Below are 21,231 nucleotides of genomic sequence, written 5' to 3'. Positions count from 1 at the left end.
GCTATACAGGTTGTGAGAAGCTGCAGTAGTTTTAGGCGGATGAGACGTTCGTTATGTAAAATTGACGATTCAAAGTGTAACTATGTTACCTACTGAATAAATATATTTTTTGAATTTTTGAATTAATCGACAAATCTCATTTTTATTACACCACATAGCATAGACACCGCCTACATTAACGATAAATATTATGTATGATAATACCTAAGCTAACGAGATGTTACCGTGATCCGCATAAATTTTCGTTAACAAAAGCGAAAGGCAGTTTTATCAGACCCTCGACAACTAAAAGTGACATATCAGAGGTAATGTCCGGGTATCCCCGTCCCCTCCCTGGACACGATGCGGTGCGGTCACCCCGTGATACCCCGGGATTACCACGTCACTCGCTGCGGCGGCTGGCGGGACTTACCGTGATTTATGCTCGCATGTTGCGAGTCAAAAAATGTACTTCAAATGCCTGGATGTGGTGAGCTGGAGGACATTTCTTTTAATTATAAATTATTATTTTAAAATTGTTTATAATATTGAGTGTGTTGTTATGATTGTAGACGAATGGAATGTATTTGTTAATTGTACTTCTTCTATTTACATATTACTTAATCAGTTATAATAAATATATTACATCATCTCCCTAGTATTATCCCGTTTCCCACAGGGTCCGCTTACCTAACCTGAAGATTTGACAGGTCCGGTTTTCAACAGAAGCGACTGCCTGTTTGACCATCCAACCCGCGAAGGGAAAACATGCCCACATACCTCCGAAAATGCATTTCTCGGGAATATGGGTTCGCGTCTGTAAAAAACCGGACCTGTTAAACCTTCAGGTTAGGTAAGCGGACCCTCTGAAAAGCGGGATGATGGAGATGATGATGATGATGAGCTTTTTTAGTATAACGCACGACATACGTCGTAGTGTCACGGGGTCGAATCCCGGCTTTGGGTGTAAAACACTGAATTTGACTTTTATGAGTTTGAATTCATGTTTGGATCATAAATGTTGGATATCAAGTGGTTTACAGGATTTGCGTCCGGCTCGCCTCCTGTTACATGGGGCTTCAACATAGCTGGCGAGGAATGGGTATATATACCTACTATGTTATGTTATTTACTTATTATCTAGCTTTCCACTTGAGAGCGGGCAGTACACTAGGGTACACCCAAATACAGACGAAACCACAGCCATGGACAAAACATTTTAGACTGCGCTAGAATATTATCATTTGAAGTTAACTTAGTCACTCAAAACCCACGTTTAAGCACTTAAGCATACAGTTGAAATTATCCAGACAGGTTACAAAATCCAAATACGCGTTAGTGCTCCCTGGAGGAGTTAAAGGGACCTCTTCAGAGGCCAGCGATCCATCAAAGCAGGTTGTGGTTTAATGGCCGTACCGGGCTTCTAAAAGCTTCCAAGCCACACAAAACAGAACCTATTTAAAAATATATAAATGTTAAAAGGAATGTGTTTATTACAGGTTTACACGGCTTCACGGTTTTAACGGCCTCCGTGGTTCAGTGGCTGAGCGTTGGGCTCACGATCCGGAGGCCCCGGGTTCGAATCCCGGTGGGGACATATCACAAAAATCACTTTGTGATCCCTAGTTTGGTAAGGATATTACAGGCTGATCACCTGATTGTCCAAAAAGTAAGATGATCCGTGCTTCGGAAAGCGCGTCAAGCCGTTGGTCCCGGTTACTACTTACTGATGTCAGTAAGTAGTCGTTACATGAGCCATGTCAGGGGCCTTTAGCGGCTTAATAGTAACCCTGACACCAGGGTTGATGAGGTTGGTACTCCACCTCACAACTCGCACGATAGAAGAAGACAGGTTTACAGGCAGGCAGTTGCACAGGATTTATTTTTTTGCCGTTTGTTGTGGAAACGATGGGCCCATGGGCTTGAGAAGCAGTTTTTAAAGAATATTTCAGCGCGCCTCATCGAGGCAACGTCCTCAGGTAAAGACCCTAGCTGGCAGTTATTTTGTTCAGAGAGCTGACGCCAAACTGATTTGGCGGCGCAGAGTTTGTGGCCAGTATTCTGGGGACTTTGCCAGGATGTGGTGAGCTGGAGGACATTTCTTTTAATTATAAATTATTATTTTAAAATTGTTTATAATATTGAGTGTGTTGTTATGATTGTAGATGAATGGAATGTATTTGTTTATGTACTTATTTTTAATTTGTGTCTAATAAACAATTATATTTTTATTATATGAGTCAAAATCAAAATCACCATAACAATGTAATTAATATGGATAACTTGTTGAAGGTCAATTTTACATTATTGAATCCACGTTTCAAAAGGCGACAACGCCTTATTCCTTGTTTCTCTAGCCTTATGGCTTAGGAGAAGAAATGACAAGTTTCTTTTGTTATTTGGGGTTTTACTTACCCTAATGGGGTTTAATAAAACAGTTAAGTAATTTGATTTATGTTTAGACTTTAATTTAGTTTACTTTTTTTAGGATAAATGAAAAACAGCGTTGTGATATTCGGCTTATTGTAGGAATATTTCAATAATGTAGCTGAGATGATGGCATATTTTATTTACTTAAATAAAAGTTTAAAAATAAATACTAAAACCAGTGTACGGAAAAATCATGCTCTAAAAAGGATGAAACAAGAATATAATTCTCCGAAATTCTTCCGAATGTTTAGGAGATAGACGTGGTCAAATGCCATGATAAGCGAATGTTTAGGACAGATATGCATTCCACCACGGGTAGGTGACAGGTGCTTAAGAGGTTAGGTGGGAACACACGTGCATACACACATACATATATAGCGATCAAACATATAACCCCTCTTTTTTGCCTCTCATTTAAAATATATAGGTACCTAGATATGTCTAAATAAACGCTTTTCTTTCTTAAACTCATACATTTCTGTATGAATGTATAGTATAATTACTAATAGCTACATATCAAAAGTGAAGAAGACAGGGCCCATTTTGGCGCGGGTCCAAGTGGGTTGTCCCGCGTACAGTCGGCCGCGCAGTGCGCGTGTGCGGGCGCATCGACCGCTACTACAAGACGGCAACTCCGACGACGACTGTACCTTTAAAACTGATCGGCGCCTGCTGATAATATTTAGCAAATGTATTGAGATAAAGTTTGGTGAAGTAGGCTTTTTGTTTTTGGGTTTTTTTTTTGTTTTTTAATGTGCCGCACGTAGGTGTTGTTTTTTAATATCGACCGACACCATGTAAGGTTCTCAGGTCCTAATACAAAGGCCGGACTCGGCACTATACAGGGTGTTAGTGACATCGTAACGAAAACCTTGAGGGTTGATTCAGACCATGATTCTGAGTCGATATCAAGTGGAATTTTCCGTCGCAAAATTCATGTTTTTTTTAGTTTTTTTTTATTTTTTTTTAATTCTATATTATAATATTAACTCAGAATCATGGTCTGAGTCATCCCCCTAAGTATTCTCACCCTGTATAAGGCCGGAAATTTTGCCTTATAAGCTGAACATATTTTTTTAATTGCGAAACATACCGTTTTTACAGCTGGGCTGATGAAAAAGTATGTGTAGTCACACGCAGTTCGGTCTCCGCTCGCGTGTGCCCGCCCGCGCCCTCGCCCGGCCGTCGTTGCGGGTATCCCCACTTTAACAAAAAGCCGGACAAACCTAACACGCAAATATTTGGCAGGACACGACCGCAAAAAGCCAAACATGGCCAGCTAAAGCCAGACACCTGGCAACCCTAACCTCGTGACAGTTAGAGAGACAAACTGAAAGTATCGCCAGACGCCTTATTCAAGTTGCAAACGATTTATGATCTATGAAAATCATCAGTGACTGTATTAAAAATATATCTGATTGACATGGTATCGCGTATCACCCTCGCCCTGGGCACCCTCAGGCCTGTTGTCTTAAATTTTGTACTAGGTGAGAGCCCTCAGCGTTCCCCATTTGTCCGGCCAAGTAGATAATTCCATTTGACCCAATTTGCAACAAATCACATTGTTTAAGTACACTAACAGCAAACGCGTGCTTGAAAATGTGTAATGAAAGTTAGTCACATAACGTTGACACCATACCATAAGCAACCTATATACGTCCCAGTGGTGGTCACAGGTCTCACCTTAATCAACCTGAGGGAGTATGGAGCATACTCCAACACGCCGCTTCACAGCGGTTTGTTTTTACGGTGGAGGTGTATTAACGGTTAATAGCCGGGAGCAACGACTTAACATGCCATCCGAAGCACGGAATCATCTTAATTTTTCGGACAACCAGATGATTCAAGCCAACTAACGGCAGTCTCACGAAGTGATTTCGACAAAGTCCCTATCGGGAGACGAACGCGGACCTCCAGATCGTGAGCTTAACGCTCTAACCACTATGCTACGAAGGCTGTTGATGACAAAATGGAAAAAGCGATAATGTGTTTTTTTCCGCGTGAACACTGTGGCGAGACTTTGCACAGAGTTGGGAAGAGTAATGCAAATTGTTGTAGAGCGTCCCTGATGCAGTTACGTAATCCCAAGACGTACCTTTGTGGGGATCTTGTGGCTATTTACAACAGGAACGGACAGGAATATCCTTTATTATACATTTAATATTAGAATATTATAGAAATGCATAACAAAGACAAACACTAGAGACAAATACTGAGAATTATTGAGGACAGAACAGGCAAGATGATTGGATACTTAATAAGACACGACGAATTTAAAAAAAAAAAACATCATAGAAGGAAAGCTAGAAGGAAAGAGAGAAATAGGAAGACCAAGAAGATGCTTACATGGAATAGATCAAAGAGAAGGTTAACGTCGCGTCTTATAAGGAAGTCAAGGAATTGGCCTTTGATAGACTGGAATGGAAAATGCTACACCGACAAGAGCGTGGCTCTTAAATTGATGATGATGATGATAGAAATGGATATTAAGGGCTTAATAAGACACGATGAATTTATCAAAAACACCATAGAAGGGAAGCTACAAGGAGAAAGAGGAAGGGGAAGTCCATGAAGAGCTTACATGGAACAGATTAAAGAGAAGGCGAACGTCGTGTTTTAGAAGGAAGGAAAAAGGAAGAATAACCTAATTAGGTACAGGTTTCTCGGGTAAACTCCTATGGGTTTCCTTATGTTTTGTTTCACCGCTAAATACATCATTAATCATTTTTAAGATTATAACATGCTTTCGAATATAAATTCGAAAATCATTGGGTTAGGCATGCGCGGGATTCGATGTTGAGTCCTCACAATGAGTTAAGTGTTCTTTAAAAAATATTTAAAAAAAATACAAGATATCCGGTTTCAAGGACCGCTCTAGTCGTGAAAGTTCAAAGGTGCGCGCCATTTGACTCGCATTTGCATTGCTGATGTCGGAGTTTTACTTAACTTTCAGAATGGACTATTTTATTCTTGGCATAGAATAAGGAACAATACTACGTATAGAACGGCAACTCTCCGCTCCCCACCAGCGGCTAGGTTTACCTCACCCCCTCGAACATAGTTTAGACTTGAATCGTATGGTATCTGACGTCTCACACACATACGCGTGTACGATAATGTCAATGTGTAGTGTCTGTGTAAAATGAAGTTGTTTGTATGAAGTGTGCGGGGTGTGCACGGCTTGATTCGTAAGCTTATGATTGTATGTATGTTGTGGAGGTCAATTACAAATAAGATGTATTTTATAATGTCTTCTGTTATTTACGCAAAAAACATCTGCGAAAGTTCCGAAAACAAACAACCACTAAAATAGATGAAGATGAATCCGGTTTTAAAACCGTTAATGTAATTAATTATTACTCTTTAAAGATACTACGCAATAATATTTCCTTTAAAATATCTATATATAAATAAACAAATTGAAAAATAAACATTACTGACTTAAGTACTCGGTTAAATATATTTTTTTACAGATACTAGAAGTCACTGTGGTCTTGTGGTTCACCGTCTGGCTTCTCGCACGGGGAGTGCCGGTTCGCACCCCGGTATATATGGGACTTGCAATGAGTTATTAATTTATCAGCGCAGCGCAGTGGAGCAGCGTGGTGAAGTATGCTCTATACCCGCTCCGGTTGATCGAGGGGAGGCCTGTGCCCAGCAGTGGAACGTATATAGGCTGTTTATGCAGTTTTCACTATCACAGTTGGCTCGAACTTTATAGACGGCGATACGGCTCACCACCTATCACGTTGGTCTAACAGAAAGCTCGGTGAGGTGTGGGTACTTAGTTCATCTTGCGATGGATATACCTACTACCCCAATTGGGATATAGTCGTGAACTTATGTTACGTTATGTTTTCTAAGATAGTGTGCCTACTGAAGTTTTTGCACACAAATATCGCAATGTTATCTGATTACCGCTGAGAATCCATAAGTCTTCGGTTATAGGTAAAACTCAAGTTTACGAGAATTGCCGGCAATCAACTTATACTGAGAAATCAGAAATCAAAATCTATTATTCAACGTAATTATCATGAATAAACTTGTTGAAGGTCAATGAAACATTGTTGAATTTACGTCATTTCGCAAGGTGTTATGGCTGAGGAGAAGAAATGAAAAGAAACTGCAACAGCAAAACATCTTTTAACAACCAAATACATTACAGGTTATTAATAACTAGAGGAACACATTCAATACCAGACATTTTTATCATTTAGGTAGTCATTAATCTTATGAAGCTTTTTTACATAAAGTAAGCTTCACATGAGCTTTAAATTTATTTTCTGACAAATTTAAAATATTATCTGGTATTTTATTGCAAAAACGTATACATTTACGTATAAACGTATATACTTATTTTATCTATCAATACATAACCCCAAAAAAGATGAATTTAATTTACTTAATGTAGAATTATGAATAGCAATTTTATTTTTATTTCTTTTATTCTAAGAATTGCCGGCAATCAACTTATACCGAGTGTATTGGAAGTTGGAAAATATACTGTGGGTCCGGATGATATTTTCTGTGGTTCGAGGAAATATTAGGACTGGTTCAGTAGTATAAAAGTACGGTTTCTTGACTTATTGTAGATGAGCAATGAATGGCTAAATCCTAAGCCGGGGTACGTAATTTAGAGGCTAACACCGTCAAATTACCGAAATTGGGCCCCGTGCTGAAGTTATCCTTGCAGTTGTTTTTCTTCGGCTATACAGGTTGATCAACTATAGTAGTTTTAGGCGTTTTGTAAAATATGTACACGGTGTTGGTGTTGGATGATTCGGCTCATGATTCTGAGTATATCAAGTGGATTTTCCGTCGCAAAATTGGCGTCGTTACGAGTTTTATGTTTTTTTTTAAATTCTATACTTTTGTGATGGAAAATTCCGCTTGTTGACTCAGAACCATGAAACGAATCATCCCTGAAAGTTTTCGTTACGATGTCACTAGCACCGTGTATATCCTCCTAAGACCGAATGTTCTTTATAAATCCAAATCCCATTGTTTAACTATTGTGTCTGGAAATCTCGGTCTTAAGAGGAAATTTAAGTACTTATATAAAAAGTGACGATTCAAATTATAACTGTATTACCGGGCTTCTCAAACGGGAAGCGTCGGTTCGAACCCCGGCACCGGACTTGCATGAATGAGTTATTAATTTATCTTAAGTACAGTTTTCACTAACACAGTTGGCTCGACCATTACAGACGGCGATACGGCTCACCACCTATCACGTTGATCTAATAGAAAGCTCGGTGAGGTGTGGGTACTTCGTTTATATTGACTACCCCAATTGGGATATAGTCGCGATCTTCTGTATGTGCTATATTACCAAATGATTATTGATCAGGTACGTATGTTCCACCGAGCTACGTCGTAACTTGCCGGAGATTGCGGGCAAAGTTCGCTTTTCCTTAAATAAAAGTAAAATATTCCCTAAATCTCACGCAGATAATGTTAGAAAATGTCCAACACGAGCGACTCTCGTATTTCATGTTTGTGATTTGACTAATGGTCACATTTGTTATGGAGGCTCTACGGCGTATCTGACGTCACAGCCCTAAGGCCGTGTTTCTTATAGTAAAGTATATAGTGTGTTAGTGACATCTTAACAAAAACTGTGAGGGATGATTCAGATCATGAGACTGAGCTGATATCAAGTGGATTTTCCAGTCGGAAAATTCATGAATATGTTAGTGTTTTTTTTTTGTTATTTTCAGTTAGTGTTCACTTTTCAGACCGAAAATTCCACTTGATATCAACTCAGAATCATAGTCTGAATCATCCCTCAAAGTTTTCGTTACGTTGTCACTAACAACCTATGTATAATAATAGTAGAAGAGGCCAAGTCGTAATAAAATATAGCATGCTACGGAGTATATTTCTTATAATTTAAATAATAAATACTAAATCTGAAACTTGCGTTTCTTAACCGTAACATTGTTACAAGTTGATGTTATGTTAATTTCGCGTAATAAAAGTAAAAGTCACGGCAAGTCATAATATTATAAACTTAACATAGGTCATTGTAACGTTTTATTATTTAAAATGAGGTTTTATATTTCTACGTGCATACATAAAATTACGCTTCGAATTTCTAATGAGGTAGGCAGAGCCACAAGTAATCAGAACACAAGTTACAGGCTCAGGGCGTCGTCTGAAAGGAAAAATATTTGAACGAATTAATCGACCCTAGTGGCTCGATAGCGATAAGCGCTGATTGAGGGAAATCGTCGACCACGCCGGCGTGGTTATAAAAATACAGAAGTAAGTGTTATACTATCAACATGGGCCCGGTAAGGGCACTGCAACTGGTTGTGAGAAGCTGCAGTAGTTTTAGGCGGATGAGACGTTCGTTATGTAAAAATTGACGATTCAAAGTGTAACTATGTTACATACTGAATAAAGATATTTTTGAATTTGAATTTGAATTTGAGAGAAGACAACATACTTTATTTTTAGTCAGTGATACAATTTACATTTCATCATCATCAATTTAAGAGCCACGCTCTTGTCGGTGCAGCATTTCCGGCCTACTTTTTTAGGGAAAAATAGGGCAGTGGTTTCCCTCTTGCCTTCCGCCCCGCAGTACTCTGTCTGACGCAAGTGGGGTGGCGACCAGAGTAGTCTATTACAAAGCCGTACTAGGACTCCTGTCCTCCCCCTCTGAATAGTACTGACAGATACTGCTGCCCTTTGACAGGTTCCAGGTAATTTATATTTATCATACTATATTTACTAAACAGACGCAGGCGCGGCAGACCGAGGCGGAGATGGCGCGACGACTTGGATGCTTTCCTGGAAGGCTGGCCGGAGGAAGCACTGGAGAGAGAGTCCTGGAAGAAATGGAGGGAGGCCTTTGCCCAGCAGTGGGACACTTTAGGCTAGATAAGATAAGATAAGATTTACTAAAGGTTCCGTTTCTGATACTTCAGCGCTGTGGCACAATATATCAGAGAAAAAATATGACGAAATTGGTATGGAGGTATCAATTGCTAATTAGTCCTTCATAATCTCTGATTACACGTAAAGGGTAGCCCCCGGGTCAGAGTGGGGTCAGCTGACTCGACGCCCCACACCTCCGTGTCTGAAACGATTAATGAACGAATCACGGTCGAAGCTAATGGAAATAAATTTTATTATTGTTCTAAGTACATAATATTCTACTTATAAGTAAGTAATTTTTGGGATGTTTTTAAATAATTATGGCTATATTTTGTTATCTATCTATAATATATTTGTAAATGTTTTTGTTTGTAAATATCTGCAAAGATAGGGTTTGGTTGGACTTAGCTCTAAGTTTAATTTTAAGACCAAATTATTTATCTAAATTCATACAATAAATGATTCGATTTGATTTTCTTTTGTGTTTCTGTGTTATTCTGTGTATTATAAGTTATAAATAAACAACATAACATAACATTTATAAACGAGTTTTGAAGTGGATCAATGCACTGTGCTTTTATGAGAGTATTTGCAAGTTAAAATTAGTTGTCCGAAAGTAAGATGATCCGTGCTTCGGAAGACACGTTAGGCTGTTGGTCCCGGTTACTACTTACTAATGTAAGTATGTAGTCGTTACATGAGCCATGTCAGGGTCCTTTAGCGGCTCAATAACTGACACCAGGGTTAATGAGATTGGTAATCCATCTTATAACCTTCACAATAAGAAGAGAAGATTTAGTCTACATTTTTAGTTATTTACATTATAACATGCAAATACACAAAGTTGTTTCTAGATCCAACTACGAATCGAACTTGGTACCACTATCTAGTCAAGGTTGTGAAGTTAACAAGCGAGGTCATCGCAGGTGATTTGTGTGGATAGATAGGTATATATTTATAATTATGGTACGCTGATCCCTTGGAAGTTTGGTAGATCTTTGGTATGGGATGCCACTTGTGTGGATACCCTGGCGTTGTCGCATCTGGGCGGTACTTCGTCTCGCCCCGCGGCAGCGGTTATTGCGGCTGAGTCCTTGAAGAGGAGGAAGTACTCGGGTCTGGCGGGATCTTTCCTTTTTGTCCCATTTGCAGTTGAAACGATGGGTCCTTGGGTTCCAGAAGCAAAAATGTTTGTGAAGGATCTCTCAATGCGTCTTATTGGGGCTTCGGGGGATGCTAGGGCTGGTAGTTATTTCTGCCAGAGAATTAGCCTGGCGATTCAGAGGGGTAATGCTGCCAGCCTGTTGGGCACCTTGCCTCGATGTGACGCTTTGGAGGAGGTTTTTTATTTATAAGATGTGTTTGTTTTGTTTTTAATTGTTTGAATAAATGTAGAAGTTATCATTATGGTATTGACTTTTCCTTCGAGACTATATTTTATAGGAAATTATGATTTTTGTTTTTCAAAATTCCAACACTAGTCTAATGGTTAGAGCGTTAGGCTCACGATCTGGAGGTCCGGGTTCGATTCCCGATGGGGACATTGTCGAAATCACTTTGTGAGACTGTTCTTTGTTTGGCCATAATCATTGGCGAAAATCTATCTGGTAATCCTGCCAACATTAATGATCCAATCCACTGGTCTGTTATTTCAAAACCTGTACCACTTAGTCTCTGCGATGTTTCCACTATTTGAGTCACATATGTGGTCATATTATCACAATTTTCTCGTCTTATTGAAATCAAGTGACGTAATAACGAAATCTTCCTCGAAAATCCTGAGTCATCAAACAGCGATTTGAGTTTGTCCCACAACTCTTTCGAAGTCGTTGTCTTCTTGATATGCACGTACAAAGCGGGATTGATGGTTAGAGATAATTTAGCCCGCGTCTTCGCATCATCTTCGGGTTTGATCTGTTTTCCCTCCACTGGCTTCACACAATGTAACGTGCCCTCCAACACGAGTAAATTTTCTACCGCAAATGTCCACTCATCAAAGTTTTCTCTGCCTTTTAACTTAGGTACACTGGCTAAATAGTTCATAGACATCTTGCACAACACGACCGTATTAAGTAAAACTTAAAAACAATTGGGAAAAAACGTTAGCCCATAACCTGTAGTAAAACACGTCGGTTATTCAGTGCATACTAATTTTTTATTTTTACCTTCACACACAATATATGACAGGTTACACATTTCATAACTTAGATGTCGCTAGTAGGTACATTTTGATACAAACTTTATTCAATATCAACACTTTTCAGGCTTGAATCACCTGATTGTCCGAAAAAGTAAAATGATAATGTTATGTATGTGTAATTAATTAGCTACTTTCGACCTTAATTGATTATTAAAATCCTATACATAATCTTTTTCTAATTTTTGCTTCGTATTTCAACATAATAACACATAACGTAAGCTCACGACCATATTCCAATTGGGGTAGACAGAGGTATATCCATCGCAAGATGAACTAAGTTATCACACCTCACCGAGCTTTCGTAATACGACTATTATTACACTACAAAAATCCATTACAGATCATAAAACATTACTACAGTAACAAACCTTCGAACACGAGTAGATACAATGAGGCAATTCTCTATTTAAGGGGTTAATATGGGGGGATAGTGAATGATGCGAGCTTTACGAGCAAGAGCTATCGATCGCCGCATTGGCCGTAGAGCCTATTTTTAGCGATCGACCCCAAGCCTCCCATACCTACGTGAAATTTTCAGCGCCACCCCATTGGCCCGGCCCAGATGACGTCACAACGCTCTGTCGACCAATAGGGAGAGAGTATTCTGCGCATGGCATCGAAGCCTTTTCAGGGTGAGTACAGAGCGGGGCCAGTCTGGGCGAGGTTGTTCCAGGTGTGCCAAGCCCGCGCTGCCGTCGACTAAGGTCAATATCATCCTTTGTTTAACAGGCGCCATATTTGATTTTCAAAAATTTGAATCTAGAATTCTACGATCTGTCACCACGTGTAATTTTGTTGTGTGCGGGTTTTTTGTGCTTTTCGTGACTAATGCATTGTTTTGCAATGCATTGGTATGTAATAATATTCGTTTTTAAAAGTGTTACAGTTATAAAAAAAAAAATATTTAGTTAAAACGTAAAAGCTCATATTATATAACGGTTGTTACGTAACGTGCTGTATGGAGCTTTTGAGTGTTGTGCGAAAGAGACGGAGGATGTGGTGGTGTGAGTGCGAGCGAGAGGGAAGATGTGGAGTAGTGATTTTAGAGTGAAGGTCGGCGTTGTGGGTACGCCTGGTGTGATGATGGGGCTGGACAGAGAGTATGGAGATTATAGATTATAATTTGAATAATTTTTAGTAATCAAATCATTCGTATTATGTATATCCAGTATGTTTTTTAATATGCAAAAGGAATTTAGGTACAAAACATTTTAATATAGCAGCAGTTATTTCATTGAAAAACTACACTTAATATACTTTGACAATTAAATATATAAACCATTTCTGAATAATCATCAACTGGGGTCAACTTTCATAAATACAAAATATTAAAGTAATCAAAGTACATAAAAAGTACTTAGTATTAAAAATAAACAAATGTCAAAAATCCTAATTTGACCCACACGCTCTCCCGTCGGCTACGCGGCGTAACGCTACGAATTGCGCGTAGCTGTGTTGCTACAAATGTTTCAATATTGTTGTAATCATAATTTGGTACTGGATTCACTAAAATACTTGTTTAAAAAAAAAAAGATTTAAGAAACAAGTGCGGATGTAGGATTACACAGAGAAGCAGAATATTACAAAGCCATAATGATTTGATGATCTTTAGTTTGTCAAATTGTCAAACAAGTAATTAACAATTAATTGTCAAACGTAAAGTTTTGTTTACTAAAAATAATTTTCGGCCACACTAGGTTTCTGGGCCACTATATGTATGTACAATAAGTTACTTACGACGAAAGGAGGACTAATATTCTGGTCTAGACCACCACCAACCAACCGACCAGTTATTATACCATTATATAACATAACATAACATAACAAATACTTTATTGCACAAACAGGAAAAAACAAAATACAAAACAAAAGAGAAATAGAATTAGTACAATAGTATTAGTATTATATATTATACATCTTTGCCTACCCCCTCGGGGATACAGGCGTGATGCTATGTTGTATTATAACATTGGATAATTATCCATTAAAGCTAAATTACCCGGTTCAAATTCAATATTATATATTTTCTAGCTTCACAAAAGTATCATTCGTTACTTTTCACATCATTTTTGCCAATATCACACCATAACATTTGCTCACGACTACATTTCGAATTGGGCTAGTCAGAGTTACATCCATTACAAGATGAACTAAGTACCCACTCCTCACCGAGCTTTATGTTAGACCGACGTGATAGGTGGTGAGCCGTATCGCCGTCTATGATGGTCGAGCCAACTGTGTTAGTGAAAACTGCACTAAAGATAAATTTATAACTCATTGGTGCAAGTTCGGTGCCGGAGTTCGAACTGGCGCTCCTCGTTTGAGAAGCAAGCCGATGAACAGCAGGACCACAGTACTCTTAGCTAATATCATCGACCTTTTAATAAACGTGACTTGATCCAACCGGGGAGGCCCTCAAGAAAAGCCAGGTCTAGAGTACTTTATATCAGACATGCCTGTATGAAGGCTTTGATGAGAGTAGACGAGGTGAAAGTGGCTTGTTAGGATCATGGTAATCCGTAGAATCTACTTAGCTTGGGGATAAAGGCATAGTTTTATATAGGCTTACTTTGACATGTTATGTAATCAATTTTAATCCTAACCTGTAATAGGATAACTTCGCGGGTTGGAAGGTCAGACAGGCAGTCGCTTTTGTATAAAACCTGTCAAATCTTCAGGTTAGGTAAGCGGACACTGTGAAAACGCGACAATACTTACTAGGGAGATAATCTTTTTCTATCGTGTGGGTTGTGAGGTAGATTACCAACCCCATCAACCCTGGTGTCAGGGTTATTATTGAGTCGCCAAAGGACCCTGACATGGCTCATGTAACGATTACTAACTTACATCAGTAAGAAGTAACCGGGACCAACGGCTGAACGTGCCTCCCGAAGCACGGATCATCTTTCTTTTTTTGTTTCTTTTTAGGAGATAATGATGTTATGTAATCTTGCTGATATTTTGGTAGTGGTAGTAAGTTTTCCAAGATTTTCCAAGTACCTTAGCTAGCACATGCCTTTCGAAGTCGCAAACGTAATTTTACACTATTGGTAAACAAAATAACCTACTAACGGGGTTTTTGTATCTACATCGGCATATATCACCATTAACCATTATAGACGGCGATACGGCTCACCACCTATTCCATTGGTCTAACAGAAAGCTCGCGTGAGGTGGAGGTACTTAGGGTGGTATTTATGGACTAATCTCAGCTTCGAGACTGCCCTCAAGATCATGTCAATGTGACAGTTCTTATATGAAAACAGGAACTTGAGCTTGGTCTTGAGGGCAGTCTCAGCTGAGATTAGTTTATTAATACCACCCTTACTTCGTCTTGCGATGGATGTACCGCTGACTACCCCAATTAGTACAAAATCGTGAGCTGTTATGTGTCAGCATATAGTTAACACTTCTAAAGTCAGTAAAATAATTATCATTTTTTTAATATTAAGCCAAAAACATTGATTCGCTTCATTAGTCGAAAAAGGGGTGAATATTTTAAACATCGGAAAGTTTACGAAACAATGTTTTAGGGGTGTTGAAATATGAATAATTTATATAAGATTTTTTTTACTTTTTGTACATGTCGCAAAAAGTTATATGGCAGTTGGGGAAGTTAGAATAGCGTTGTTGCTGAGTAAGTAAAATATTAACTCATATTTTTTTAACATAGGAAATTATTCAAGATTATTTCGGCTAGCTCAGTAGCGAGGATGGTTAGTGAGTGTTTGATATTAAAAGACAGTTCTGGAGATAATGTATGTTTACTAAAGTAGAATTGTGGAGCTCGGTGGCGCAGCGGTAAACGCGCTAGGTCTGCGATTGTTGAAGTTAAGCAACTTTCGCAAAGGCCGGTCATAGGATGGGTGACCACAAAAAAAAAGTTTTCATCTCGAGCTCCTCCGTGATTCGGAAGGCACGTTAAGCCGTTGTTCCCGGCTGCATTAGCAGTCGTTAATAACCATCAATCCGCACTGGGCCCGCGTGATGGTTTAAGGCCCGATCTCCCTATCCATCCACAGGGAAGGCCCGTGCCCCAGCAGTGGGGACGTTAATGGGCTGGTGATAATGTTTCGAATGCACCCGGTCGCGCTGATTCCGATAAATGCACTAATTATAAAATATAAATTACCGTGATGCGTTTGCAATGTGCTGTCGACGCATAACGTGTTTGCGTTAGATGTGTGTTTGGTGTTTTACATCGAACATGCATTGTCAGGAAGAATCATGTATGTTGGAACCACTATCCACAGTATTCCTCCTGAATAGCTCGGAACTTATACTGCTGGTCGTATGGCTTTGCCTGTAAGCTCAATAACATTGGAACGGGTTGCCGGCTCAAGTGTTCCCTCCTTACAACATGGGGTCCTTTATGCAAAGTGTGAACAAGCATCTTTTAGGCCAGTATATTAGTCGCAACTGATTCGAATCTGACTCATTGCGCTGCTTTTCAGTTGCTACTGCAATTAAGGCATAGTTGAGCCAACATACTTGGCCATTATAAAAAAAAAGTCATTTGTAAACCCTTATAGTTAAGCGTAACAGTTATTTAAAAGAAATCTTACGTCTCGACAAAAGCTTCAATCCAATGTCTTCACAATAGCTTTTTCTTAAGGTGGAATAACTATAAAACCCAAAACAGTCGTAATTCCGAAGTCACACTTACTTTCTTAAAGAAACGGAAGTCATAAACCGGCACAGCTTCCGGCTGCAAGATGGCGGCCGGAAGTGGTTGGAGTGTCGGCTTCCGGCATACATCCGGCCCGAAGGACCAGCACGCGGGAAAATGTGGATTTTTGCATCTGTGGTGTTTCGAGCACGTCTCGAGACGAGAGGGGGAATCACACATACAAGTCAATGTAAAGAATTTAAAATTAAGCCTGGTTTTATGTTCCTTTTGAATGTAGATGACGGCTTGTGGTGATTTAGTGGTGTTTGAAATAAGAAAGGAAAAGGATGCAATCATTTATGTGAGAGATTTTTAGTGATTTTCACATGCGGTATATCGTCCGATTGACTTATTTGGGTACCTACTTCAAGTATTTCTCTTTTATTTACAGACGAACAAGCGGCGCACCATGGAACACTAGCCTTAAATTGATACATATCAAAACATGCACTGACTTAGCATCTAGTAATTTAAAATAATTCTTAAAAATAACAAAATTCGCACAATTCAAAAACCAGTGTCAAACTGGTTCGAAACTTAAATTTAAAATCAAAATTTACAATTAAATTTTAAAATAAAATTAGGGACTCAAATAATTTCGAAAAAGAAAAAGTGTTCCGCGTTCAAATCGCGGGAGTTGAGGCGCGCGGGTATTAGTGTGTTGTGCGCTTGCGGCGGCGGCGCCGGGTGGCGCGGTGGAGGAGGAGGCGGGCGCGCTGCTGTCGCGGCTCGGGGGCGCGCTGCGCGGCCGGGCCGCCGCCGCCTCGCCCGCGCGCGTCGCCAGCACCATCCGGGGGTACCTCTCCAACAAGGTCGGCTCGCTGCAGCTCAGAGACTCAGGTATGTCACCCCTACACACACTCGTATCGCATTTTTATGACTTATTGGTGATTTGCTGCCAATGGCCCAGTTGGGCGCGAACTTTGGCTCAGGGAATCGTCAGAGAGGATTATATTTGAAAGAATTAAACATGTATCACAGATGGCCAAATGCCGTTTGCCTCTAAGCAGAAGAGAGATGACCTATTATTATGAGCGAGACAGCGTGTTTTCTCGCGCTTTCGCGTTTGCTGGATTTCTCACTTCTCCGTTCCGCTCCGACGCACCTTGAAGCGGGAGTAGTCGTAACTACTACTCATACTCTTATATTATTTTATTTATCAATTAAGATTTTGAATTAATTAAATCGAACAACGCGAAAAGCCCATAAACTACGTGCACTTAGGTACCTACGTGCTATGTTGTTGTATATACAACAAAAAAAAAATGTGTTTGTTTTATTTTTGTGTTGTATGCAACTTAAAGCTCATAATGGGATTCTACTTCTATCGTGTGGGTTGTGAAGTGAATTACCAGCCTCATCAACCCTGGTGTCGGGGATATTATTGAGCCGCCAAAGGCCCCTGACATGGTTTATATAACGACTAATTCTTACTTCAGTAAGTAGTAACCGGGATCAACGGCTTAACGTGCCTTCCGAAGCACGGATCATCTTGCTTTTTGGACAATAAGGTGATCAGCTTGTAATGTCCTAACGAAACTAGGGATCACAAAGTGATTTTTGTGATATATCCCCACCGGAATTCGAACCCGTGACCTCCGGATCGTGAGCCCAACGCTCAACCACTGGACCACGGAAGCCGACGGCCAATTATGGGATTGAAAATAATTAAAAAAAAACACAAACATTTTCATGAATTTTGCGACGGAAATTCTACTTGATATCAACTCAGAATCATGGTCTGATCTATCTCCCAAAGTTTTCGTTTCGGTGTCACTCACAACCTGGGAGAAGGGAGATTCTCCATCCGGCACATACGACCTTGGAGCGAGCTTAATTTCCTTTTCGTTCTGTAACAGATTTTTCATAAATGAATGTTTAATATTGTAAAGCCTGACGCAACACTGGGCTAGGAACAAAGCAAACTTGACTAATGCCTGCCAAAATAGAATGTTCTGTGTTGATATAAGCATTGTATTCCCTCGCCCTCTGTTTATTCAATAACGCTATTCTTCAAACATTTGCTTCTCGTTAGTGGATGAATTTTTGCAGTCTACACAGTCCCTATTAGTTGGGAATAAGGTTAATTGTGTAATAGGTCGGCTGTATTATGTAACTGGGTGTGTAAACCGCCCCTTTTGGCTTGTTTCCATTGTTTGGTGTTGTGTTGATCGTCTTTTGTTCTAAGATGTCTGCGGCCCCGCGGGTGGGTCGCGGTATTGAGATATTTGTTACTTCTATGTATATTATAATGATAAGGGAAGTGCTTATGAAGTGGTTATAACAGCTTCCGTGTCCCAGTGGTTGAGCGTTCTGCTCACGATCCAGAGGTCCCGGGTTCGAATCCCGGTGGGGAACATACCACAAAAATCACTTTGTGATCCCTAGTTAGGTTAGGACATTGCAGGTCGATCATCTGATTGTCCAGAAATGTGGAGGAAGCAAGAGAAGTGTGTCAGGTTCGAAGCAAATAGAATTCCATAGTCTCTGCTTATCCCGGTGGGAAATAGGCGTGACTTTATGTATGTATGGAAACAGTATTTTGGTCGCTTAAGGTGATGGACTAATAAATAGACCAGGAGCTTTACTAAATTTACCGCACTAAACGTTTTGCCTCTTCCTTTCTGATGCGAACAGCAATATTCAATATTCAATATTCAATATTCTTTATTTGCATACTATGATGGTGTACAAGTTTGTAAGTTACATGTATGAGTTTCACATCATAGACCCTTTCGGGCACAACAAAATAGAAGTTTAAAAGAGAGGAGGAAGCTTTTCAAGTTGTAACATCAGTATCATTAAGGTATTCACTAGTGCTATAGTAACATTTATTAATGAGAAGTTCTTTTATTTTTTTAATAAAGATTTTGTCACTTTTTTCTTCTTTTAATATGTTAGGCAGTTTATTATAAATTTTGATGGACATCATGTGTTTTTTCCAATTTACATGTTTATCTATATCTAGTCCTAAGAGCGTTGATTCATTTACTAGTTCAATTTGGATCCCGTTGTAATTAAAATTAATGTCTAAAGATCGTTTTTGGGGAGGGTGAAAAATCATAAGTTTCGTTTTTAAATAATTGATTTGTAAATTGTGAGATTGCATCCATGTTGTAACTGTTTTTCCAGTTACTGGAACTGTCTGCCGTCGTCTGTTTTTCCATACATCCATACATAAACTCACGCCTATTTCCCACCGGGGTAAGCAGAGACTATAGAATTCCATTTGCTTCGATCCTGACACACTTTTCTTGCTTCCTCCACATTCATCAATCGCTTCATACACGCACGCCGGTTCAGAGTAGATCGTATTAAACCTTTTCTAAGGACATCTCCAATTTGGTCATCGTAAGTCCTCCTCTGTTTTTCCACATCGTTATAATCTGGGAGTCTTCAAGGCTAGAGTGAATAGGCATTTGCTAGGTAAGCGTGACCCACCCTAGACCACGTCGTCACTTACCTATCAGGTGAGATTGTGGTCAAACGCGAACATATTTTTAACGTTATCAGTAGTTTTCCATTTTTTGTCCTGAACTGAGACTTAGATAGTATGTACTTCTTTTATCGTGTGGGTTGTGAGGTGGAGTACCAACCTCATCAACCCTGTATGTACTGTTGTTAATAAACATAATGAACATGATCCTTACGATACAGGCTTTGCCTAGTGTAAGGATCATAGATATTGTCTCTATAAAACGTGAAAAATAACATAAACATAACATAAACAGCCTATATACGTCCCACTGTTGGGCACAGGCCTCCCCTCAATCGACCGGAGGGGGTATAGAGCATACTCCACCACGCTGCTCCAATGCGGGTTGGTGGAGGTGTTTTTACGGCTAATAGCCGGGACCAACGGCTTAACGTGCCCTCCGAAACACGGAATCATCTTACTTTTTCGGACAATCAGGTGATTCAAGCCTGAAAAGTCCTTACCAAACAAAGGACAGTCTCACAAAGTGGTTTCTTGGTTCTTTATTTCGACAATGTCCCTATCGGGAATCGAACCCGGACCTCCAGATCGTGAGCCTAACGCTCTAACCACTAGACCAAAAATTGTAAACTTACACTAAAAATGTAATGCCACCATAATCAGGTAAAAATTAGTACCTTTTTTAATATTATTATTATTTATTTAAAAAATAAACTGTTTAATTATAGGATATTTATACATACATGTTTATCTTCCTAATTTTATTTCCGTTTCAAAAATAGAAAAGTAATAAGATACCTTACTCTACGTTGCTTTTTTCCTGTCACTACTTTACTGTACCTGTCAACAGCCAACTCAACTGTAATTACCGGCTTTTGATCACACGGATATTACATGCCAAGGGTACATGGTACTTGAGCCGTGGTAGCCGAGTTGGTAGAACGCTTGCCTCTCACTTTGAGGTAGCACATTTCCAGTGCCGGGTTCGAATCCCGGTGGAGACGTACCACAAAAATTACTTTGTGATGCTTAGTTTGGTTAGGACATTACAGGCTGATCATCTGATTGTCCGAAAGTAAGACGATCCGTGCTTCAGAAGGCACGTTAAGCCGTTGGTCCCGGTTACTACTTACTGATGTTAGTACGTTGTCAGGGGCCTTTGGCGGCTCAATAATAACCCTGACACCAGGGTTGATGAGGTTGTATATCCACCTCACAACCCACACGAGAGAGAAGATCGACAATTAAATTAAACCAGAGTCGGAATATCCAATACGCCGCCCCAAGCAACAACACGCCACACCACGCAACAACACGTCAACAACCGCAACACAAGCAGCGTATAGCCAAACCCTCATAATTGCATCAATTACGCCGTAGCCGCGCAGTTACAATCTTCAAGTTACCCTCATCAACCGTTCGGGGGTACTCTCCGCCTATTTTCGACAATTTTCCCCAAATTTTTCGGTAATTCGATAAAGTTTTGGGCTAATTGCGAAGGGCGTGCCTCGTAATAGCCGTAACTAGGCTTTTGGGTGGATTATTTTACTTTTAATGCTTCGTAATGGAGTTAAATTAGTAAGAGACAAATTAGATGCTTATAGGGTATTAATGGCTGGGTATACTTAAAAA

General features: G+C 39.7%; 1 protein-coding gene across 1 annotated transcript in view; it reads left to right on the top strand.

Annotated features, from left to right (window-relative positions):
* The first annotated feature begins 16,906 nt into the window (after positions 1-16,906).
* The window catches only part of LOC126369941 (vesicular acetylcholine transporter), a 59,496-nt gene continuing 55,171 nt past the window's right edge, over positions 16,907-21,231 (top strand). The window contains exon 1 of the mRNA XM_050014543.1: positions 16,907-17,003. The gene's annotated coding sequence lies outside the window, so the exon portion shown is untranslated. The remainder of the gene's footprint in view (positions 17,004-21,231) is intronic.

Source organism: Pectinophora gossypiella, chromosome 10, assembly GCF_024362695.1.
Source record: "Pectinophora gossypiella chromosome 10, ilPecGoss1.1, whole genome shotgun sequence".
Lineage (NCBI taxonomy): Eukaryota > Metazoa > Arthropoda > Insecta > Lepidoptera > Gelechiidae > Pectinophora > Pectinophora gossypiella.
This window is presented reverse-complemented; position numbering and strand designations above follow the sequence as displayed.